The following is a 26,872-nucleotide window of genomic DNA, read 5'->3' on the forward strand; positions in this document are numbered from 1 at the left end:
AATGAAGCCATTTAACCAATGTGAAAGAAATTCATTTGTTAGCAATTAAGTAACAGTTTACTGTTATGAAACCGTTTCCTGAAATCTCATCTCATGTGACTAAGCCTTACATTTGGTTATTCCGCCAGATCAATTTTATATTTTTATCAGCAGTAGCTCTTGCTGATATAAAAGCACCTCATCTTGTGTTTTCAGCATAGTCATGTCAGCATAGTCATAGCATATTTTAAAATGAATAAAAAAAACTTGTTCTGCAGGATGTCACCCTGGAAATTTGTTTACATATTCTTAACATAGGATATTTTTAAGGTACATAGCTAAGACTGCATTTTCACCCCAGTTTGTTTCTTTGGTCTGTTTGCTTATGCTTAATGTTTGGCTTTATTTTTTTTTTTTTTTTTTTTAAGCAGCTGCCAAAGATTTAAAGCCATGAGATGAAATGTTTTGAAAATTCATTTCAAAAGAATTACATTTTTTCAGAATAGGCAATTTCTTTCTATGTAATATTTATAAGGCTACTGTATGCTATCTTTAACATACAAAATCCCATTAGCGTGAATGAGGTGTGCGACTTTTTGTTTAATGGGACTTTGCATAATAAGGATAATTTGTAATAATATTGTATTTTCTGCATAAGAAGATGTGCCATAGTAAGAATATAATAGTTGCTGCCATGTCTTATATGACTAGAGCATTGTTCTGTGACTAGCTGGAGCAGTGGTTTTGCAATACACAAAGTCCTAGTCAAATGAATAGGACCGTTGTGCCATTCATTTGAACAGGACTTTGAGTAGTACAAATATTCGTTAATTTTGTATGCCACAGAAGTATATTACACAGGACAAAGAAGGTACAGTAAGGGTAGGATAGTATTTGTGTCTCTAACTTGGCAGAACTGGACCCTGTCTTTGGGAGAATATTAAGTTCAAGTTGTACCTTAATCTTTAGAAAAGTCCCAAATGGAATTATGTACACACAGAGAATCACAAGCAAGGATAAAAGTATTTTTAATATATAATTTAATATATGTGATTTTTTTCCTCAGAGAGATTGCAATAACAAATATACATACTTAGTGAGAGGAGAAGTGAACTTCGCCTGTGTTATTGTAAAATGCGAAAGTCTTGAGACTGTCAAGTAAAAACAGAGTGATTCTCAAGGAGATCCTGATCTCAGCCTGCTGCAGCTAGATACTGAGAGTTATGCCAGCCCTTTACCCAGCACTACATGCAGGCGAGAGCCAGGCACATTAAAGAACAAGTGATATGTTACAAAGAATTTGAAACAGATTACTGAAAGCAGAGTTTTGAAGATTTTCTTGCTAAGGCTATTTTCCCAGACTTTCTTGTATGTTGCATTTTGGACTTTCACTCTTCTGTCATGTTCTGTCATTTGTCTGTTCTGGGGAGCTTCTCATTGATGTCAGCCAATGTCTGAAGAAGACTTTAATATTAATACTGAGTATTTCTGTAGATATGCTTCTTTATTTGGCTTTGCATGCTTTGAAAGGTCTGAAAATGCTGTTCTACGTGTTTTACTGATGAGATAGTTACACACAAAAAAATTCTTGAGAACTAGCAGAAGTGGCAAAAGATGTCAATGTAAGCATTAGGAATAAAATTCCAGCCCCCATTTTGACTGTGTATTCAAAGATTACACTGCCTTCATTAGAGGGATTTACATTTCTTTTACAGGCAAAACCTCCACTGAAATAAAGTGCTTTCAGAGAATGGCTTGATTGCAATTTAAAATTAGCTGTTAGCTTGATATATAATAGAAGTTCAACACTTATGTTAAATAATTTAAGTGGAAAAGTACTGTTCCATTACCTGCAGGCATGTTAGGTTTACATATGTATATAGTGAACTTAGGGGATATAGTCAGAATAATATATATGTATGTAATCTACTATAATGTCCCAGGGGCTTGGATTTTCTGAAGAGCCTGTTGGATTTAGGCATTCAACACATAGTGCATTTTAGTGAAATACAGGCACCTAAATTCTATATGCTCCCTTTAAAATACTTGCCTGGGAATTTTCTCTCCAACAGAAATTTAGAACAGGCTTCATTAGATATTACATTGTTTTACGCTGAATTTTATTTTGTAATGAATAGTCTTTGATCACTCATTCTGGATGAAACCCTAAAGGGTCATGGTTTTTCTGAAATTTAGGCACAGAACTGCATATTTAAATATTAGAACTCTATATTGACATATTAGGGGATATTCTTTCCCTCTTGCTTAAATGCCATGTTTGAAAGTCATGTGCAAATTCACATTTACAATCAGTTTACTCACAACCTAGGCTTATATGAGTTAGGTGCCAAAGCTGTAATTCTTTTAGCAAAAGTATAGTATACCAAAATTTAGAAAAATGTTTGTTAAAAACCTGTTTCTTCTTGGACATGATGGGAAGCAGAATTTGTTACTTGGTGGGAAAAAAATGTAAGTGGGCAGTTATTACAAGTCAAGGTGATGTCAATAGAAAGAACTGGATCTGTACAGTGCTGGCAGCATGATTAAAAAAGGAAAAAAGTATTGAAAAAAAAGAGAATAGCTGCCAGTGGTACTTATCCTTCAACCTTCACAGCTGAAAAAAAAGTAGGTGATTTTATTTGTCTGACTATAGTTAGATGTAGGATTGGCATGTTTGCTTCACCTTTGCATAAATTGCTAAGAATATGGACAGGAGGTTCTTGAAAAGCACTGCATTTTAAAAAACAAACCTTTTTTCTCTTGCTAAGTAACAAACAGAAGATAAAAAGAGAAACAAATACTTTGGGCTAATTTATCTATTTATTCCTTCTGAGCTGCTGTTCAATTTTACAACAAAACTTGTATTTCTTGGTAGAAATCAAAACTACAGTAATTTTTCCATTGGCTGAATGAGCTAGATAAATGGTACTCAAGTAGTTGTTTGCAAAATCCAAGCAGTTTACTAAAGTATCTTAATTAATTGGATGTTCACTTTAATAGTGAGGTTTCCTGTTTGTAAGCAGTGCTCTGTAACAAGAACATATATTTGATACATAAATGATACATATGGTTTCAGAAGGCCCATATTTATTCAAGACCTATTTTTACTAAACAACTGTTTCACATTAACAAACAACAGGAAATAAATGGAGGTGACAGAAAATAGACTTCAGATGAGAAGCTTGATAGAAAAGATACAGCTGATTCCAGATCTGTCAAGCATATATGCTGTTTCTTTTATCCATCACTCTATTTATGCTCAAATTTCCAAGCTAAGAGATGCTGTCTTTCCTTTTATTCCCTTTTCCTATCCTGATTTTCCTTTTCATTCCTTTTTAATAGGAAGAAAAATGCTTCTCTACAGAACTACACTTTTGAAACCGATATTCTATGCTTTTTAAAAGTAGTATTTCAAATTTTTTTGTATCACTTCCAAAACCAGAACAGGAGACTGCAGGATGTAGCAAACATTTCCTCCTAGATTATTTGACATACTGAATGTCTATCTTTAGGACTGGCCAGTATTTAGATTATGGATTTAGAATTCCTTTAGAAGCGATTAAAAAAAAAAAAAAGTTTATTATGGTACTACTGCAAAAAAAAAAAAAGATATTTAAGTTCTATTCATGACTTGCTTTTTGTGGATATTATAATTTATTGCAATATATATTCAATTTAAGTAGGAAAAAAAGCAAATTGATTAAGGGAAAAAGTATGTTTTAACTGACAGAACATGGAAATATACTTACCCTGAAAAGCTAAATTAGAGTTCTTCAATATTTATTCTGCTTCTTACTAATTATGAGGAAAACTTTAAAGGATTTTCCACTGACTTACATACAGGTATACTGCAAAGTGCAGGCATATGTTGTATATTAGATAGATACAGAATATGTATTTGCTTGAAAGTAAATAATTCTACCTGCTCATCTTCAGCAAGCTATGTCTTACTTTATCTAAAGTTAAATGTAAATACATGTACTGGAACGGAGATTTCCTTTCCCTCTAATGCTGTGAGCAAAAAGTAGGCTCATCTTTTTTTCTTTTTCTTTTTTTCCCCTCTTTTTTTCCTCCTCATTTTTATTGTTCTGTGTAAATGTAATTTGTTAATCCTGTGAAATTTGTCATAGATAAATTTGCTTGGATTATCTTGTCACCACCGTATCTGCATTCTTTTGTTCATTGCTTATTCATAATTTAACAGTCTGGCAGTGAGCCTTTTTGGGATGCTCACAAAAGATATATGACCTCTACCAGCTGCTACTATAACCTGCAGAATGCACAGCAAGACATTAGAAACGTGAGGATTCCTCTACTGATTAAAGTGCTCTTCATTTAAACAGTCTGTTCATGAGGATCTCAGGAATCTTTGTGGATAGCAGTCTTGATTTTTCTTTTATCACAAAATTATTTCTAACATTTTCTTCTGAAGGGAACACTAACATTGAATCTTAAGATGATGATGCTTAGCTCTCAGATGGACTAATGGAAATTAAATCCCTCAGTATATATGCCTGTGTATACATAAGTGTGTATGTGTATGTGTACACATTTTCCTATACCTGTACCAATCTCGTATCTATGCATGCATATATATATATTTATTTCCTGCAGTTTTACAGTGGGAGAAATTAGTGCCCATGTGTGCTATTTTAAAACTAACTCATCTCTCAGGATATTTTTCAGCACATATTGCTATGCAGTACTAATTTACAGAAGAGTTATCCAGTTTAACCCTGCTTTAGCACTAGTGTCTTACAGACCCTATTGTGTAAATACTCAGCATTATACAGTACATGAAAGACATTAAATATAATGTTACTTGAAGTGTAACAACATTTTAGATTTGCATTATTGTCCTGACTCAATTTAGCATATAAATTTTTCCCTTTTTCACTTATTTTTTCTTTTTATCTGCAGATCAGCTTGTGAGTAATGGCTAGTTTTTACCTCCCCTTTGTGCTGGCACATGATTATAGTTCAAAATAATTCATTGCTAATCCATGCAGTATTGGTTCATCTCCATCACTTTGTTTTGTGATTAGAGCCTTAGGCCTGTAAGAACATCCTTCTGCACAGTTTTCTGTCCTGATTTTCCTTGACTGCATCCCATTTTTTAAGTAGTTCTATCATTACTGTTCACCTACTAGTCCTATTTAATTTTTAAAAATGTATCAGTTAAAAGAAATTCATACTTTCTGGGGTTATTTTTCCAGGGTTTATGAAAAATATTTGTTTTCCACTGGAGTAAGTCTCCAGGAGTGGTGTGTACAGGTCTTGGTTCATCTCAGCTGATGATGGAAATCTGACTTGAGTTTCTCATTTTTCCTTAGCAGTCTGAATTTCCTCTCTACTTATTTACATTAGGTGCCTCAAGAAGTGCAGAATCTTAAAAAGAAACATTGTTTCTTTCTTGAAACAGACTACAATAGAATAGAAATTACTGACTTGTCATTTTCAACGCAACATTTCAAGCAGAGCTGGTGTAAAATAAAGCCGACAGAGGAACTTTTAAAATATATAGGGCATGATCCTACTATGATCATTCTGGTTGAAGTTACTGTTTATTGGGTCAGATATGAACTGATGTGACACTAGAACTGGGCTTATGTGATATAATGATATTGTAACTTTATCAGATTTACATTATATATTTTCAGATTTTGAAGAAAATCTATAATTTTATTTCACATCAAAAGATGCTAATTTTATGAGAAGGTCATCTAAAAGATTTTTCAAGACTTTGTTTCAGCATTGAGTAGTCCTGTGTTCCTTTTAATAATTACTTTCATCTCATTGTAGCCGTGTGTTTGAAAGTGTAGGTCAATAAGGATGATCGCATTCAGAATTTCATGATCTGTGTAGTGGAACAAATTGAAAGCAAAGCCTGTATCAATCACTGTGAAGGGAGGGTTAATTGTTACTGCTTCTCAAGCCTCTGGACAGATAAACCAGTAATGAAATACTTATTGCTCTGATATGTGAATGGTTAAGGATGAAACAATGGAAACAGAAGCAGTCTTCAAAGATAACCAAAAAAACCCCCAAAACCAAAAGAAAAAACAAACAAACAAACAAAAAAAGGCAAAGAAAAAGAGTATTTTGGGCTAAAGTAAGATACTGCATATGCTGTGTATTAACATTTTGAAAGTAGTTTTTTTTTCATCTAATAGAGCCTTCTAGGAATGGTGTAAGACAGAAGAATGTATAAGGTTTCTAAAGCAGAAATAAAATAAGAATTTTAATATTTTTATTATGCAAACAATTTAAAAGGTTTTACATTAATCCTGGACCTTGGGTAAAAGTAACATTTCTACATTAAATGTTTTCTTTTCTCTGTTTTAATTTGTGGTACCTTAAAGTGTTTATTTCTTTTATTTCTTTAAAAACACAGCTGTATTTACTAAATCAAGTATGTTTTGTTTTCATGTGATGTTGTTTTAAAGCATTTTGCCTACAGCTAAGGACTCTAAAAGAATGTTTAAAGATAGAAGCAGAAAAATAAAAATAAGTGCAAAACCAAATTACGATACTACAGTAAATATTTAACTATTTCTAGATTGTGAACTTAACATTTTAAACATCTGTTAGTTACTTATATGTTGAAATATATGCAAAAATATTTAGCCAAATTGAAGTCTTAGGCCCATGACAATCATCTCAACACAGTGGGTAGTTCTGAAAATTAATGAGAATGATAATACTGTAAAGACTGTTCCAGAGTTTGCCCAAATTCATTATCTAAGACTCTTGTTAAGAACATCTCAAAGAATTTTAACCAGGAAAATATATTAATGGTTCAAAAGCATTTTTCAAAATGGTGATTTATAAAAGTATAATGGAATTATATATGCAAGAGCTGTAGTTAGAAACACAAATAACACAGGAGCAGCACATTATGAAGGAACATTTTCCAATAGCTAGAGCACTTGGCTTTGATTTTTTTCCGTAGGTGTCAAGGTTTCCTTAACAATTTATATTTTGAGATTAAGGAAATGAAATAGTGTAGGCAACTTATAAAAAGAAAAAAAAATTGTCTCCTTGTTAGCTACTTAATGAGGCCTAGAACTGCTTAAAAGCTAAGCAAAGTAATTAATAATTTTAGAACTTGTATAAACATCTTTTAGCACTTCGAAACGTCGAAAAGCACTTTCAGGAGGAAGGGTGATGAGACACATCTTTAGATTTCTCTTCAGAATGTTAAGAATTTCCTGTTGCCTGTTTCCTGATGGGATTGACACAGCTGTGTATCATATGGAATGAAAGAGGAACCAAGTGCCTGACTTTGTTTTATTCAAGTCTTCACTTAAGAAAATGTATGTGTTTATTTTAGCTCTTTCTTCAACACATCGCTGATATGAATGCTATACACAAAATTGCCCAAATGGGAGTTAATTACAATTAATTTATTTTTTTTCTAAGGGACAGAAAATGTTAATAAATAAAGTACATCAGTAAGAAGGGTGGTGGGTTTTGGTTTTTTTCCTTTTTCTTTGCTGCGTGCAATGAAAAAGAGAGAGCTTGGAAGATTACTGTTATTTCCATTTGTATTTTCTGAAGTGGTTGGTGTATAGAAGTATCTGAGTATTTGCATGTGTGCATGTCATTGTTGGAAAACATGTTAGTTTATAGAGTTTCTTACTCATTTTGGCTGTTGTTCAATCACATAGTCCATCTACAAAACATCTTTCATGGGAGATGTGAATGCAAACTAGGGAGGAATAAGAGGATCAAAAAAAAATTTAAGTAGTAATTTTGTTCTAGCCTGTTCTGCTTCATGGACCAATTCTTCAAAGACAATTCAGGGTGGGAAACTGTACTTGTTAAATTTTTTAGTAATTTCCTTCTCTGGCAGAAAGCTTAGGAGAAGATTGCAAATGTGGTTAATTGATCTGGGAATGGGTCACAAAAGGTGATGCAGTTCCATAGCAGTGGGGCCACCCTTCCGCTTGTGTCCTGGTTCCTGGCAGAGCTTCGTAAAGCTGTGTGCTACTCACTTCCAGTTAGAATTCAGAATAACACAGGTCAATATGATCTTCTCAGAGGGCTGTATAAGGCAATTTCAGTTGCTAAATAAAAGCCCTGGGCATTGTAATACTGTGAGTAAAGTAGCTTCTCAGCATCCTGCTATGGCCCTATGCTACTGAAGCAGAAAGAGGCAGAGTGCAGAGCACATGGCAGCGAAGGGCAGTTGTGCTAAGGGCATGCTGAAAGGCAGAGCAGAGGCACATATGACTAAGTGCACTGGTCATTTCTGAGACTGTCTCTCCAAGCAAGATACAGACTTCTAAAGATCACTTTAATAATTGTAAATTGCACTTTAAATCTTTAGCTTTGATTCTCTCAATCTGCCAGCCAGCTGTGCAAACAGTTGACCATGTCCCTGTTCTTTTTGCCCTGTGACTTCTTGGTAAATGTCATTTTTCTGATGCTTTTGGATACTGTGATCACAGTATCTTCAGCACATCCATTGGAGGATCTTTCTCATTCATTACCCAGCTTTGTGTGGGAGTTCTGCAGCATGTTGTCTCTCAACCGCCCCCTTTTCCCCCCTTATTCTGCTCTTCATCTTTGCATAATCTTATGCAGAAAGACAATTTGAGTATCATCTCTTTGCAGATGATTCATAGACTTGTGGTATATGTATCTCAATGAAAATGTAGTCTTACTTCTCTGTCATCTCCTTATGGCCTATCTTAGATTCCCTTAGTCAAAACAGTTCTCTTAGAGTTCTTTACAAGCCCTCCATCTACTTTTTAAGTTAACACTGCTATATTGCCTGTTAGGAGAGGTCTATAATTTGGCAGTCTCACTGATACAAACCTCTTCCTCATGGCATAGTAGTTAAAAAGGCAAATAGATGATTTGGTGTGAGTAGGAAAGAAATAGAAAAACAAACTGAAAACGTGAATGCCAATCCATAAATTCTGTGTGTGAAATCTATCTGTGGTGTATATTTTCGTTTTCATTATTTCAAAAAGATACTGTATTTTGTGATACGGACATAAAGGCTGATGAGATAGATAGAAGGAGTTTGTCAGAGGAAGAGTTAAAATAAAATACTTCCTCTTGGAAAAGAGATGACTGAGCAAGGCCTCTAGAAGGTAGTTGGGGAACAAGTATACATTAATTTTCTGAGAACAAGGAAACATTCAGTAAAATTCTCAGGAAGCAGTTTTAAATCATTTAACAGAAGCTGCAGTTTTTTGTTTTTGATTTTTGTCTTTGTTTTTTTTCCCTGTTTTCATTGCTTTTCTGTGTGCCTCCCTTCCATCCTACCATGTAGCACACAATTGAATTGCTCAGTGGAATTCCTTGCCAAAGGGTGTTTTAGAGGTCAAAATATGGACAGGCTCAAAAATGCATTAGGCATTACTCTATTACATCTCTGAGGAGCTGTTAAGTGTGATGGTGATGATGCAACTCAACTTCAGGAAGTTTTTTCACAGCTGACTGCTGGATGCTGACATGTAATATCATGGGAAGGGGTGTTCTTTCTCTGCTATATATATATTTTTTTTTTACTGACCTAGTGTAACTTTTTTAGTTGACGTTTGGAATAGTGAACTATTCTGAAGTTCTCTGCATTTGGACTGTATCAAAGTCTTGCAGGCTTTTTCTGCCTATCATTCCTGCTGTATGTTTTCCTGCCTATTCTTCAGTAAAATGCTCATCCTCACTACCATTAGGAAATATTTTTTCTCCAGTCCTATATATCCAGCATTGTCTTACAGAGAACATTTTCAGAGTGACAGACTGTCACACTGACCATGTCTTTTTATGTTCCCCCTAACATCTCTTCTCTGGTGCATGAAAAATTAGTATCTTGCCCTAAGTTTCAAGTCCTTCTTCACCCAGCTCCATCATACTATTCCTCTTTATCAAGGTTTTCCTTCAAGCTGTAACACCAGCTCTCTTGCCCATTTACTATTTTGCAAACATGCATTTATTTTATACCATATGCTTGGACTAGAATTCCTTTGTAACATCACCTTTTAGATCCATCTTTCTTCCCAAGTTGTTCTTTACTTGAAATGCCTACAAAAGCATCAAGCTACTTTTAAATAGATATCACTTTTGGTGTACTAGCTGCTGCCATAGTACTCCTTCTAAATATTTTCCTATCTCTTATTTGATACTTGCTCTCTAGGATTTTGGGGGTTCAGGACAGGGATTTTATCCTACTGTACTTGGTTATGTGGTGGACGTTTTACTACTACTGTTACTGCTGCTAATGTCAGTATTTTATCAGTCCTTGGCTCATCTGGGATGATGAGTTCCTGTAAGAGAAATGATGTCTATTAAATGTGTTAAGGTGTGAAATTTTTATGAAATTCAGAGGACATGGAACAAATGAATGACAGAGTAATCCACTGAATGTAAATATAAATATTTATTTGAGGAAATGCCTGCACTGAAAATGATTGGATGATGACTTTGGGTGCTTATTATATACACTGTCACTTTTCTTATGTTGTTCCTTGCAGCTACTTTTGAGGATTGTTGGAGATGGGATACAGGAAACACTGGTCTGACCCAGGACTCCTGTTCTTGCATTGTTGTGTAGAATGTTTCTGGAAGCTGTAGCGAGTCTCCTTGGTGATTCTCTCACTTAGAAAATTGTTGAAGAAAATGGTCTCAGTTAAATAGTTTTGGCTGCTATAATTTTCAGTGCATTTCATGAATGGATATCAGATGTGTCACAGCTTAATTACCCTTCCTACCTAATATGTTTTTATCTCGTGTTGATATGATTAAGGAAAACCTTATTTGGACTGTATGGACAAGGCATCATACCATACAATGCCTTGGAAAAAAAAAAAGAGTGCCAGCTTTGAAAAGTTCATAGTTTTAATTGCTGTTTATTCTTCATTTGTTGTAATGGGTTTTCTGTAACACAGTTAATTTTACACTCCTATTTGAAGTTTTATTTTTTTATGATTAAGCAAAGTGCATATTAAACAGATTGAATTCAGCAAAATTAACTGCTTGGATATTATTTTTGCTTGGTGAAACCCAAATGGCAAAAAATTAATTGTGGTGCTGACTTGAAAATTGCAATGAACGTGTGTGAACTTCAGCATGTATTATATTTTTACACCAGGATGCAGACTATTTTTTACATGATAAAAGTAAACAAAATCAACTAGTAATGGTATGGGCATTAGTTACAAAATATGGATTGATTATGTCTTTTGTCATAGACACGCAATATCAGACCCATATAATTTCTGTATGTCATTTTTTGGAAAAAAAAACTGATTTGGAATAACTGCTTTCATAAATATCTAAGTTTGCATGTTAGCAGAGATAAGTTATTATGTATGCAAGTTTAATCAGTTGAATGCTCAAGTATTTGAAGTCATGTATTTCAGTTGTATTAATGTAGACTTAGCACTACTAGAGAGGCTTCAGGTTTATCTAGGTAGCTGCAGGCACACAATTTGCTCTTCCTTGAGTTCTAGCTTGAAATAATTCCTCTTGTGTTGATTTGTTTAAGGAAAGGGAGGTGAAAGACAAATTGTGGAATGCTGTTCATCAAGAGGTTGGTATCCATAACTAATTGTATAGTAGTGGTCTGATAACCAGGTCTTTAATCAGGAGGAGAGATTTGGAGAGTTTAAGGAGGGGGAATTGAAAGTTAGGTGGGCACATTTCCTGTTACTTTGAGAGGGAAAAGGGTAGTTGTATTCTAGAAAATCGTAGACTTCTGTGGAAGATAAATACAGCTCAGAAACCTACAGGAATGTGTTGGAAAGGGACTGAAAGGAAGCTGGATTTCTTCCACAGCAAATTTGGAAATGTAGGAAGCAGTTTAATTTCTTTTCAGGTTAGAACATCTATCACCAGTCTTGACCAGGGCCTGATTTTACTGTATGATGTCATGAGGGGCTTAGGGTATGACTTGCTTCAAATCACAAAAGAGCTGAAGTTGGCAGGAACCTGTGGATATCCCCAGTCCAACCCCCACTGCTGAAGCAGAGTCATCTGGATCAGGTGTCCAGGTCTGTGTTAAATTAAGTTTTGAATATTTCCATGGATGAAGGTGTTTGACCACCTCATGGCAAAAGAGGTGTTCCTTATATTCAGTTGGAGTTGCCTGTATTAGAGCTTCTGTCTTCATCTCTTGTCGTAAAACTGCACACATCTGCAAAGGGTCTGGCTCCATCTTATTTGTAGCATTCCACTAGAAAGCTGTAGACAGAAATTCTTTATTTCACCTCCAGCACTTATGGATAAACAAACCCTTTTCTCTCAGCCTCTCATAGTACATTGTGTAGTTCAGTCCTCTTTGTGTCTTGGTGGCTTTCTGCACTGTCTTGCTCCAAGAGGTTCCTGTATTTTTTGTCCTGGAGAATCCAAAAGAGTCACAGGTGTTGGAAAGAGAGGGGCACCTACTGCTTGCATTCGAGTTAATACAGCTCATTATTGGCCTTCTTTGCTGCAAGGCTGAACACTAGTGAGGCCCAGCACAGTCCTGAGATGCGATGTTTTGTGTGGAGTACACCAGCTCTGAAATTTTAGCACTGTCTAATATGAAATACTGATTTTTTACATGTTAGTGCAGTATAGTGAATGTAAACTTTGCAACAATAATGTTAAGGATGGGTCAGTAACAGCAGTAATTTTGAGTGGCTGGAACAAACCCTGATTAAAAGATACACCACACAAGACAGTCAATCTTTAACTGTGATGAAGTTTGTTATTTCTGATATTAAATACTGTGTAATTGAGTATATTGAATTTAAGGGATAAAAATTCACCTGCAGTGAAACAGTGGGAGTCTAGAAAAGAGAAATTAAATAGGAGTATTTTAAAATGTTTGGGATCATAATGGATATATTATGATTATAATAGATCATAAAATTATGGCTGTAGCACAATCCATAGATAATGAGTATCAGTTATTTTCTAGATGGAAAAATCACAGGAAGGTACTAATCAGAAGTCTTTTTTATATCCAGAATTATGCAAAACTGTTTCCAGTTCCAGTGTTCTGGGAACTGTGGAATTTTATTTGTTCCTCTACTACTTAACATTGTGGACAGGATTAATCAGAAATGGAATCATGATACAGACATTCTTTAGCATCAATGGTTCATGCTAAATTCAGTGTCTACATATTTTTTTAATTGTTGATAAGCTGTGTCTTGGGCATCAAGAGGGCTCCTGCCACTTGGGATTTTTTTATGGTTGCTACAAGTATATTCTTAAGTATTCTGGAAGAAACCAAGGAAGTCAGTTGTATATTGCAGGTGTTAGGTAATTTGAAATAAGTGAGAATTTTTCAGAGGTCCAGTGACACGGAATCTTTAAAAAGAAGTCCACTGGAAATGGAAATTTAACACGAAGAAAATGGGACGAAAAGTTTGTTTCTACATAAGAAATGGGTGCACAAGGAAATTGAAAATAACATTTAAAAACTCATAAAAGCTGAAGATAGTGGCATTTGGTTAGCTCTATCTGATGTGTCTCTAAGAGATATGAGTTGCTTCAGTAATGGAAAAAAACAGGATTAAATATTACATTTTCCCTTAATTATGCAGAAATATTTCGCATCAAGTTGGCCATATAGAAATGCACAAATTAAAGTAGATAGATAATTTTTAGAAACTTCTCTGGACATTAAAGAATAGCTCCTGTGATCATTCACCACTTCAAAGCCTGATTTTTTTTAACCATTTTTACATGTCATGTTGATGCCTATTGTTTCCTGGAAATAGAATTATTACAGGAAAGAAGTTCTTGTTTTGTGGTAGGATCAAGCTGCTGGAGAAATTCCTACTGTTGAAATGGGCAGCACACAGATTTAAACATTACTTTTTAAGGGGAGCATTTGTTTTTGACGTGAATCATAAAAGATTACACTGGGTGCAGAACATGTGAGACCACTACCCATATAATTAGGTGCTGTTTTACTCTGCTGTCAGATGATTTCACTGTTTCTTTCACATGTTAAAAGGCTTGCATGTCTGGTCCTTGCTTCTGTCCTTACATTTGAAACACTGTGCTTGTTTGTGGGAGGGCAGAGGGCTGAAAAGAAATGAAGACATTCTCTGGGAAAGCTGACCTTGGTAAAGAAGGAAATATCTTCATGTTCACTAAGGAACTGGGTTTCATTTGTGAAACAGAAGGTCACAGTTAGAATGTCTGAGGTGAAAAGTTACCTTCTAAGTAAAAGTACTGTGGAGTCTTACCTAGTTGTACAGAGCTGCACAGCTTTTACTAGAAGGAGCAGATAAAAGTACTGAAAATTTATCACTGTAAACGTAAATCTGTAGATTTAAATTTAAATCATTTAAATTAGATTTACATTTAAATCACTGTAAATCACTGTAGATGGCTGGACTGAGGGTAGAAAGGGTCTTTTGATCTGCAGGAGAAAGAAAGGAATGTTAGTTGGTGGGGGCAGCATTTTTCTGAAAATCTCTTTAGCTTCCATTTGGAATTATTTGGGGCTGTATGTGGTGTGGACACTTCTTTCTTCATCTCTTGATCCCACGGGCCAAAATGTCCAAGGTATCCTGATGAAGGTGTATCTGGCTGTGAGAGCACACCTGTGTTGCAGGTCCAAGCCCAGAGGCTGTCTGCTCATCATCTTTTCTTAAAGAGCCCAGGACATGGGCAAGGATGATGTCCAATGTCCATTGAATGGTTTGGGGAACTGGATTGCTGTCCAAATACTCTAAACTCTTTTAGTGAAGGCAGGAGGCAAGATCAGATTTGCAATGCTTTGTCACAGTAAGTATTAATGTGTAGAAAAAGTGGAAAGAAGGATGTAAAATGCTGTGTGTTTCTCCCTCAAAGCAGTGGGATGGAAGAAGGTGGGGAAGGCTGACCAGGCATTACTCAATAGCAGGACAGAGTGCAAACAGGAGACCAAGCCTGAACATGCACTGCTGTCCAGCAGCTGGTGCTTTAAGGATCTTGCTTTCACTTTGAAAGGTAAAATATACTATAATCCAAGTCTGAAATAAGCACCTTTAAAAGGAAAAGAAAATTGGTATGCTTTCTTGCTTTTTATGACTGGTTGCTTTTTTGTGTTTTCCAAGACTTTTAAATTAGAGGGTGAAGCCTGAACTCTCTTACAGGTGGACATTACAAGCCCAGCTCCTTGTTGGTAAACAGATGCCATTGTGGTGTGCAACATGCAACTACTTTTATTTAATTTGGAGAATTATTTCACAACAGAGTGAGCTAAAATCATCATTCACCTCTATAGATACCTGCTCTGGACAGCTATTTTTAACTGATTCCTTAGCTGAGTACTAGTGATGGCTTGTAAACTGAGGCCCAATAGTATAGGTGGTACTTCAAAAAATCTTGGTATGGATTTGGAGAACTGTGAAGATGCTTTATAAGATTCAAAAGTTGTAGAAGTCATCACAATGCTGAAAACTTCGTGCAAGCAACAATAGATTAATCATTAAAATAGCACTACATAAACTGCTTAATAAAGTGTTAATAGGATATTTAAAAGTGTGTCTTGTAATAATACCTGAGATATACCTGTCTTAAAGAGATTGTTTTATGATCACATATTGACAGATGTGTTTTTAGCAGTGATTGTTATTACATCAAACTTGAAAGTTTTTGCCTCTGGAGAGCACATAAAACTTTTTCTAGCAAACTCTTTATAAGTGTAAAATAATGGATTCCAACAGATGAAATTTGAGTATTTATTCAAGAGAAAATCTCATTTTTGCATAAGGCCAGCAACATTAAAAACACAGAATTTGGAGGTTTTATTTGTATAGTCTGGTTCACTATAAAAAAAAGTAATTGTCAATATACATTTCTCTACATTAGATTTTTTAAGATAATGTAACAACTGCTTTGCTGACACAATATTTATTTGAGTTCTTATTGAGCTATGGATTTATTTATTTGTCCATAGAGATAGCAAAACAACTAATCAAAATAATATAGAGCTTTCTTTTCATAAAATATTGTGTGAAACTGAGCTAGAAATATAATGACAAAAATAAACCATGATCACTCTTGTTCACAAATAAATTATTAAAAATTATTCACTGGCTGTCTTTTTACAATTAAATGTGATGAAATTTATGAAGCAGATTTAAGTCCTACATTTTTAAAAATATGTAAACAAATCCTGTCAATTGTTTCGTGCTTAACATGAAATTTTAATTTCTCAAGTAACTTCCTAGTCAGATATATGTTTGTCACATATTCAGGTTTCCTAGGTGAGGCTAAATAAGGCAGATAAATAAGTATATATATCTTACACATACACCATATACATATATAAATAAAGGCAATTCTTGTGTAAGAGATCCAGATATTAACAAGGGCAAAGAAAAGTAGTAGTAGTAAGTTCATCACAATTTCCTTCCCAGGAAGCACAAAGCTTCTCTTAGAGGCTGTGATTCTGAGTGGGGAAGTGGTGTGTGGCAGAATGTGCTGTAATGAAGTTGTCAGTGTTTACACTTTTCTTATTGGAAGGGTGTTCATTACTGCTCTTGTGATGAATTTACTACTGCACGGTGTAAAATAATTTGGCAGATGTATTTTATTTAGCTAAATGAATATAAATCAGCCTACACTTTTTTTTGAGAACTTAGCTATGCAGCAGAAATATACTAAAGCTTTTAAAATCTTTCAGTGGAGGAGAAAAAACTTCAGGATATCTGTTGACGGACAACATTTTGCCTGTGCAAATGTAAAGAGAATTCTACAGTTAACTGAATAATCTGAACTGATTAAGAGAGTGGAAATAATTAAATAGATTAAACAAACAAACAAACAAAAAGATGTTACTATTGTAAGAATTATGTTAGAAATTGAAATTAACTCCTGGAATAATTGAATTTCTTACCTGTAATAGTACCTAAAAGTATCTAATGATAGTTCCTATATAAATGAGATCAAATACATTGTCAGAGGCGTTTATATATATTCACAAAAAATAATTGGAGCAGGAAGGACAACTTGTCAGCTACACTGAGAATTCCTAGAAACCAAGGGGTTTGAATGAAAATCTGGGTGACTCTTAACTAATCTTGCACATAGATCAAAATCCAAGCCTATCCAGAGAGATTTTATTTGATCCACTGATATTAAACTGTTGAACAGAGCTGCAGTATCTAATGTTCTTCCATTTAAAGTGGATTTAGTAGCAACAACAATGTCAAAATGATGGAAATTTGCATTTTCCAGGCTTTAGGATCATACTGGGAATATCAGTGTGGATTAATCGTGAGCACTCTTTTCTCTAATAGAAAGTATTAGTATCTGACTACTAATAGAAAGCAGTCAGAAATAAAGGTGTAAACTGTGAGTAATTTTTTGCCATTATTTATATCCAAACAATTCCACTGATGTTAATGAAGTTGCAGAGTGTAATTGAAAAGAGAAATTGGCCCTCTGCTACTGAAATTTAATATATATGCTGAAAATGTTTTTGAAGAAAAATAAATGAGTTCTACAAATAATTCAAGTAAAAGATGGGATTTGCTTAGCTTTAGGTTAAAATCTTGATGGGGTAAACAAAGTTTTGTGATTATTTGATTAATACATTGGTGTTGATTTTCGCTTTATCAGTGAGATGCCCCCAAGAAGAAGTGAAATTGAAAAAAATTGATTAATTGCTGCTTATAATTAAACACATAGAAATTAAAAAAGAATAGTATTGATATTTTATTTTATTTTATTTTAGTTTAATGCAGGACTCCTTGGAGACAAGATTAATTGAAAGGAGAAAGAGAAGCAAGCCCTTAAGGCTGGATAATGTATTGCTTTCAATTTCACTTGCTAGTATAAACAAAGCAGACGCTGAAGTTGCCCAAGAAATTGAAATTTGCAGATTTGTTTAAGTGAACATTTTACATAAGCACTAGTAAATATTATTAAAATTTCTACCTTTAGAGAAAGGCTACTTTAAAGCAAAAAAATAAACTGTTCTCTACTGAACAATTATTTGAAATTGCAGGGTAATATTTTCAAAACAGTCAAAGTGGTTCAGAATCTTAAATTTCAGATATATTTTATCTACAGAAATGTTAGTCTCATTTAAAAGCACAAAAATATGTAGGTGCTTAAGGGCCTGTTTGGAAAAATGTGACTTTGGTTTCCCAATCACTACTATTTTTTAAATTTTTGCCCACTAGCAATAAAATGCTACGTGGATTGTGATTTTCACAGAAGAGCATGCCAGTATCACAGAACCTCATCCAGTTTTCAGTAGAAGCTGAACTGGGTTCTTTATTTCTGAAAGAAATTCTTTTAAAAGCAATGGGTAAAGTCTTTGAAGATGTGAAAACCTGATACCAAGCAGTAGATAGTGAAGGGTGTCAGGATTGCACATGTGAACACTTAAAGCCTAATAAAAATACATGAAATATGCAGGCTGTATTTTAAAACCAGTTCTGTATTATCATGTGCTTTTAGATGATATAACTTTCAAAATGGACTGGTGATCTTCTAAGTGTATGCTAATACAGCAAGAATTGTGATACACATTCTCTTCCTGTTATAACTCTTTGGCCCAGCCTTTTGAACCCTCGCATTTTTATATAGATTTCATAGTTAAGTAGAGGGATCTTACCCAATTTAGGAATTGCAGAATCACTCATATATTTAATGAATGAATGTCATTGCCAGCACACAGTATACCGGGACTAGACAAAATATGAAACAGATACAGTGCTACAAAATATAGGAAAAAAGAGGCCTTGGATATAAATTTGTGTTAAATATTTTTCTGATTTAGGCAATTTGTTTGTCTTGTAATGGTGATCTGTTCTATCCTTACCATTCAGAAGCAAGCAGGCAGAAGGCTTTATTTTAGATTTTTTGTGTCCCCATCTAGCCTTTTCTTTTTATTATTTTAAGTGCATGGCACAAGTTTATTCCTGCTTGTGGCTAGGGAAGTTGCTAAATGGCTCCTCAGAAAGCTGGCTGTCCTCCGAGCCAATTGAGACGTTCTGTTCTGCCAGCTCCTAGGGTCAGGGAATCGCTCTGCTGGCAGGAGCACCTGGCATTTGTCATGGAGGACATTCCCCTATTGTGTTCAGGCTATGCCATGATTGCTTTAAATGCTTCAGATTAATGTGTCCCAAAAAAGGGAGAAAGAATCCCTGACAAACAATGTAGTATTAAGTAGGTGTAGCTTTGTGAAGCTCTGCCAAAGATTACTGAGGAGGTGGCTTTTATTCTGTCATGATAGGGGTACATGATTGCATATTTTTATGTTCCTAATTGAATTTTATTTTGTGATGTGTCTTGGAGCATCACTGCTGACCGACTCATCCCTGTTTCAAAGTTCACAGAAGTCAATTTATGGAATTCAAACTCTTACTGATTTCAAGTGATTTTGAATCATTTTCTTAGTATAACTTTTTTAAAAACTCTGCTTAGTGGCAGTTTTAATGTGTCTAATATTATTAACTAGGCTTACAGAATAAAAAAATTAATATATTTTACTTTAGTTTTTGTCTGATAAATGATCATAGTAGTCACTGTGCTTACTAGATAGTGCCTGTGAAATAACTCATTACTTCTCAGAAATAGAGAGTTATTCCTGAAGTTTAGGGCAGCAATATACTTTTTATATTAATAGCATAAGAAAATCTGTAAAAAAAAGTTAAAAAAAAAAGTGTGAACTATCAGATAGGCTAGAAAGTATCTCTGTAGGAATTTTCAAAACATAATCTGTCCGGGTTATATGTTGCACTTCATTTTCAAAAGTTGCGACATTGGTTAGATTTTTAAAAATTTTTGAAAAATTATTAACTCATATTCACTAAAAAGTTTTATTAAAAAATAGGTTTTTTTCATGAATAAAGAAAGTTGAATTTTTCTAATCCTTAAGTATCCAGCTGATCTCTAGTTATTTATGTTTGGCCTATCCCATACTATAACCATTATTTTTTGTGAATTTCTCAATATGTGTCCAGCATACTTCAAAGATTTAAATACCTCTTTCAGTGCTGTATCTTGGGCTCACAGTCCTCTGTCAGTAAGTTTTTCCCTGTTTCTGTGAAGTGCAAAGGCACACATTGCCATGGGCACTATGCACACAGCTAGAGAAGATTTTAATTATGAATCTCTTAGCAGTGAGGGTACATGAGGCATTATTGCTCAGCCATTACTCCATCTGTCCCTTCATCATTTCTTTTGATTTGCACAGAAGATACAGGAATTCCCCAAACACCATTATCTTAATTAGGGTCACTTTTATATTTTAATCTCTATGCTGGGTAAGCTTGTGCTTATTTTTCTCTCAACAGCATTACACAGAGCCAGTTTATTAGTTTGTGTTGAGTACTGTGGCTCCACTGGCTCCAGTGCTATGTTGTCAATTTACACAAGCTGAGTATCCAGCTGAGTATGTGCAGTGCAGCTAGGAAATCCCATCAAAATTCATTCCAACTTTCCTCTTCTGCTTTTCCTATTCTTTTCTCACTGTATATGTTTTTATGCCTTAGATGCAAAAACATTCACTTACTGTAGGTACTAGAGCCAAAATTTTATATAATATCTTGCTATTGGTCGCCAGAATAAGTCAGTGCCAGTAAGATGTTCAGGTTCTCTTGGAAGCTTGCACTTACATTTAAAACATCCGATTTTTTTAAAATCGCTTACACTGCAGATGAAATCAATACGAGACCCTTCTCTGATTTCAATGACAGCTAGGTTGAACTGCCATTTCTGGAGTTCCAAATTTTCAGTAGATACTGGAAGTCTTTTTTATTCATTCACATTTATGAGTCTTATAAACAGCACGTTTTTAAGACTCATAAATGTGAATGCATAAATACAAGAGTATTTCTATTCCTGACAATTGATAAATCCTTGATATGTAGTAAGATATATAGCGATTTTTATCAATGTATAGTATGCCTTGAACCTGTTGCTTTCCTTTCTTTTTTTGTTATTTTTGTAAACACCTATGGTGCTCTTTGAAGTCTATTTTCTACTATATGACCTTTAGGTAGGAGCAGAGTTTCCAGAAAATTCTCTTTATCTCAGCACTGACTATTGGCAAAAAAAAGCTACATATCCTGGGTAAGCATGTATCATTGTTAACATGAGTTATTAAAAACATTATTCTTTGATAGTAGTGTAAAGTTTTGTCATTCCAAAGGACTTATACCCACCCACACATACACACACACACACATGCACACTTTTAATTCAACATGATAATCACTAATTTTGGTCTCTGCTTTTGAAGAGTAAGTCAGAAAGGCTCCTATAAATTGCTCCTATATTGGAGACTCATTTAAACCCATTTATGAGTAGAATCATAAATATAATTTCCTCCGCTCTTAGGAAAAGCACCAGCATTCCCTATGAGGACAAGGAGCAGGAAGGGCCAGCCAGAACACACGTATATCACGTCTTCAGCGCTCCAGTGATGTTACCCTCTGCTGGCTTTAGTGTTTCTTTCTTTATGCATGCTTGCAAGACAGTTGGCCAGGGGTAGTTGCAAGTAGGCAGATAAAGAGGTGGCTGAGAAACTGGTGATTGTCTTCTTTATATGAAGAAGTTAAAAAAAATTCCAAAACCAAGTCGCTTAGAAAATAGCTAGGCTGCAGTTATTCAAAACTAAAAAAGGTTAAAATTAGATATTAAATGAAATTTTTTTTAGTCATAGAACTAGCAAGGCTATCCTCATCATTACAGGATTTTGAGGAGGAAAAGGGATGTTATTTTAGTTTGTTTTGCTTCCTTTGTCTTCACACATTTTAAGTCTCTGACCAGGACTGACCATTATATGCCTCTTTACTGGCAGCGGACTAAAGCTAAGAGCTTGGTTAGCTTTTGGTACTCCTGGATTATAAATCAGTGGTAAAATATTAATAAAAAAGGAAGACAGACTTATGAATGACTGGCTGTAAATTGAAGTCTGAATTCAGAATGAGTTGTTAATTTCGAAGTTATGACTGGTTTGGCAGAAATTTTGCTAGGAAGTGGTTTTGAATTTTGGTTTACTTCTCTGGGAGTCATAAGGAATTGGAACTGGGCGTTCCTTGAAATGCAAATTTTTTGCCAGGGTTTTTTGAGCATGGCCATGGAAACCGAGGAGGCTTAGGTACTCATTGGCATTTCCCACTCTTTTTTGTGGAACTCTGCAATTAAGGGCCCATCAGTCTGGAGTGGCTGATTGGAGAAACAGAGGGCTCTTTCTTAAGTGGAAATATGCTTTCTCTGACTCAGATCTACCCTCTGGATCTCATTCTGAGTTGTCTGGAGTGTCAAGTTTAGTTAATTGTATATTCCTGTTGAGAAGGAAAACTGAGAAAAAACTGTTGATTTTGGTTTATTGCTTCGTATTTTTAGAGGCTTGGATGTTTTTTTCTTGAAGAAGGGCATTGTAAAAGTCAAGTTGGTATCTTGAAAAATGAGTTATTGTTGACTAGCAAGATTAGGTTCAGCATAAACAATAGTCTGAAGGGACCAACAGAAACCATATTTACACGTTAAAACCCTCCACAAACATTGTATAGATTTGACTGAGATTTACCTCACTTAAAAAAATAATGAAGAGCTGCATGTTAAATTTTCTATGATGTCATGAATTATAATATTGTATCCGGTGTCACTAAATTGTATTTTTTGTTTCTTGTCAGTTACAACAATTTCAGCGAAGCACAGTCCGTGTGAAAGTATGAATAAAATTCAGGGAGTAGCATCAAGGACTTCTGAGCTCAGGAAACTGAGTTTGGCAGTGCTAATTTGTATTAAAGTTGTTGTTGCATGACAGCAGGAAAAAGATTTAATGCTTGCCACCTGAATCAAGCCATGGAACATTGGTTTCTATAACTGCCATGAATTTGAATCAAGGCCAATATCTCTAAATTTGAAATAAACTGATACTCTGTCTTGAAAGAAGATACAGGGCACTTATGTTGCAGAAGGTATTTAGAAAATGTATTTCAATTTAATTTTCAGTATATATCTTTCAAATTTTTAGGCACTTAAGCACTGGACTTTTTTGGCCATTTCTATATTCCATCAAGTATGTAGCCTTCCAGCCATTTATTTGTCAATATCCATTCTTAAACTAATACTGATTCGCACAAGACCACAGATGCTCGTTTTACTCTCAGTATTATTATGCAGCTGCTTACCTTAATCTGAGTCATTTTTCTTTTGTGTATAACTGCATTAATGAAGAAAATCAGATTTCAAGCCAAGTAGTCACACTACAAAGCTTTAAAGTCACCAGATAAAAGCTTGTACCGTGAGCCTAAGTGTAGCAACATTGTCTTTACAATAATATGTATTGTGATGATACCTTTCTAAAGGATTCCTAACTGCTTTACAACAAGCAGTTCAAATTTGGAATTGCGTTGTTTCTCTTCTGAAGGCTGGCAAGAACCAGGTGAAATTCTTTCATGTGTCTGGACTGTCTTTGAATCTCTGTGTAAATACCACACATTTACTCACATAGATTGTTTATCATTGTAACAACAATAATTTGAATGTTTGGCTGGTACCTGGGAGCAGTGAAACAAACCCCTTCATTCCTTAATGTAAATTAGATGTTGAACTTATAACCAGGGCTGAGTGCATAAGATTGTGTGACATTTTAGGACTGGGAGTGAGAGGACTAAGTAGCAAAACTTGAACCCCGCCATGCACTTTTACAAGAAGTTTTTGTTTTTCACTGAGTACAGAATGCACCATTGTAATCTAGCTATCTAGATTGAAATACAGCAGCTATTTTGTAGCTTGTAAGAGCAATACACAAAAATCTTGTGATGGAAGGGGAAAAAGGTACTGTATGCATATGGAAGTGCTAGGGAAACTTGTAGAGGTATAAGGCAGCTATTCCACTAAAATTATTTGATGTCTTTGTTATCATATAGCATACTTTCTGGGGTTGTCTTTCATGTCCCTGATGGAGCCCTGAGGATATACTCCATTTCAACCCTGTTTTTAACCTCTCTCTGTGCTCAAAGACACAGCTTCTTGGTGAGGAGGATGAGATTCTCTTCAGAGCTGAACAGTGCTGCTCCTTAATCGGCTGAAGTGGTGCTTGCACGATAACAAGAGGTACTAGTCTCACCCCAGGTTGTGCCAGCTTGGGAAGCTGTAGAGAGGCTGGAAATTTAACCCAGATCTATGACATGGTAATACAGAGCATTATCTTTAGGCAAGCAGGCCTAGCTACAGTCCATAGTTGAAATTTAAAGTAATTTTTAAAATGCATTCAATTTTAAATGCCCCAAGGTTCCTATCATTTGTGAAGCTGCATCTCTTTCGAAGTATTATGAACGACACTGAATTTTTGCTTTTGGTGGATATGTTAGAAATATGAAGAATCATAAACTTTAGGGGTGATTAGTAGTAGAAGAAAATAAGGTACTTGCACTGTCAGGTGTTACTGCTGTCATTTAGGGGGCTACAGAGCTGGAAGCCTGGGGAGAACTGCTATTATTGAACTTGTGAAACAAAGTTACATAGCAATTTATGCCTTTTTTTTTAAGGGTGTGAGATGTAAACTTTGTTTTCGGCATTGCCTTTCCACTGATCATGGAGGCTGTTTTGCAGTATTTTCCATAGATACATGTCTTTACATGCTTGTGATCTTTTGTGCATAGTTCTAGTTTATTCTACTGAGTTTCACCTTAAAATGCTATCTGGTATATCTTCCAAAAAGATATAGATAGACCTTATTGCTTAACTTTCATGGTTCTGTATAATCCCTTCTAGTAGCAAGTGTCTGTATTACACATTAATTTGAATTTTGAGGGGAAATAATAATTTTAAGAAGATTGAATGACTAAAACACAAAACAGTCTATTTTTTTTTGTTTGGATTTTTTTTCTTCCACAGCAATGAAAAAGCAATGGTTGAGAAACATGCAGAAACCCTGCCCTGTTTAGCCTTCATCTGTTCAATGATCCTGCTTGTAGCTGAGAATCTTACATTATTTTCACATTTAGAACTCTTGATTTTGGACTGCTTCTCTGAAGTTACCATGATTTCCTTCAAAAGCAGTCCCACTTTTTTCCTTTTATGCTTTAATGCTCTTTTTAGTAAGCACATGGTACAGTACTTGTAATGAACAACAGGCTAACAGTGTGCATTCAGTGCATGATGTTCTTTTTAAAGCAAAAACTTCTCTTAAAAAAAAAAAGTCTGTAATCATAAAGCAGTGGATTGTCTTTCCTGCAATAATTTCATTTATTTTGTAGAATTAAAGGGGAAAAGGAGTAAGTGAAGAGGTGTTTTTCCTGACTGCCAGCACCACACGCTCAACCTGGAATTTAAAAGTCTGCCCATAATCTTTCTGGTGCATGCCACCAGCAATGAGGACTCTGTATCTGGAACTTAGCTATCAGTTCTGATGCATAAGCCATGCACTCTCCTGTAGCTGTCCTGACTCTGTAAAGAAAAATAGAAAGTAGAAAAACCTTTTTTCCCATTAAAGCAATTATGAATATTCCCAGCAATTGTATAACATGATACCATGTTTAAAGATATTTAAAAATATTTTTTCTTTTGAATGGTAGTAACAGTCACATCTCTTCCTGTCATTAGTGTGTTGGAGGAGTGTATTAAAATATTAGGTTTTGTCATCCTGGGGTGCATTGGGAAGAGTGTGGCCAGAGGGTCAAGAGATGTGATCCTCTCCCTCTTGGCCCTATTGAGGCACATCTGCACTGCTATGTCTGGTTCTGGACTCCTCAGTACAAGAAAGACAAAGAGCTACTGGAGAGTGTCCAGTGGAGGCCATAGAGATGATTTGGGATCTGGAGCATCTCTCTCTTGAGGAGAAGCTGTGGGAGCTGGACCTGTTTGGTCGGGAGAAGAGAAGACTGAGAGGGAATCTCATTAGCACACATAAATATCTCAGAGGCAGGTGCCAAGAGGGTGGTGCCAGACTCTTCAGTGGTGCCCAGTGACAGGATGTGGAGCAATGGCCATGAACTAAAACACAAGAGTTTCCCCTCAACATGAGAAGAGCTTCTTTACATAGAAGGTGGCAGAGCACTGGGACAGGCTGCCCAGAGAAGTTGTGGAGTCTCCCTGTCTGGAGACATTCAAACCCCACCTGGATGGATTTCTGTGTAACAAGCCCTAGGTGACTCTGCCTTGGCAAGAGGTTGGACTAACAGATCTCCAGAGGTCCCTACCAACCCTAAAGATTCTTTGATTTAGCTTGATATAGTATTATAGATCTGTTTGGAGCATGTTTCCCTTCTTTCCACAGGAAAAGACTAGGATCCAAATTACACACGAAAAGCCAAGGTTCTCCCAAGTCCTACCTCTGGCAGAATGTGTTCCAGAGATACCTCTTAAGAAAAGATAATCGAAACCAGGCTTCTCCTGTTTTAACATTGCAGGTTTTTGACATGTGGTGTTTGCCTACTTGAAACGTGGTATGTTTTTGGCAGAATGTGTTGCAGCTGGTGTACTAATTGGTAGGTATTCAGGAAAATAACAGGCATGTGTTTACTATGGGTGGTAACATCTTTTTCTGCTGTGTATTATTTTACTTTACATATATATATATATATATATATATATATATATATACATATATATATATATATAACCTATATCTCAGTTCAGTAATAATAACATTGAATACCATACGCAACCTAAAGTGTCTTTATTTTTAAGAAATACACAGAAGTTTGTTTACATCGTGTCTTATTACTTGTGATTGCAACAATAGTAGAATTCCTCTGTTCAAACAGGCTATGTACATGTATCTCTGCATTTGTAGTGTGTTACTCTATACTGATAATGTACCATTTTCCCTGGTGTAATGATGTCTTTGTTAATGCTGGCTTTAGCATTCTAATCAGATATTAGGAAAAGTTCTTCATCCAGAAGGTGGTAGAGCATGGGAACAGACTCCTCAGGGAAGCAGTCACAGCCCCAAGTTTGACAGAGTTCAGGAAGTGTT

General features: G+C 35.2%; 1 protein-coding gene across 6 annotated transcripts in view; it reads left to right on the forward strand.

The window, feature by feature from the left end:
• Nucleotides 1–26,872, forward strand: part of NPAS3 (neuronal PAS domain protein 3) — a 589,208-nt gene that overhangs the window by 8,072 nt on the left and 554,264 nt on the right. The window lies entirely within an intron of this gene.

The sequence above is a fragment of the Lonchura striata genome, chromosome 5, assembly GCF_050655825.1.
Source record: "Lonchura striata isolate lonStrDom1 chromosome 5, ASM5065582v1, whole genome shotgun sequence".
NCBI classification, from domain to species: domain Eukaryota; kingdom Metazoa; phylum Chordata; class Aves; order Passeriformes; family Estrildidae; genus Lonchura; species Lonchura striata.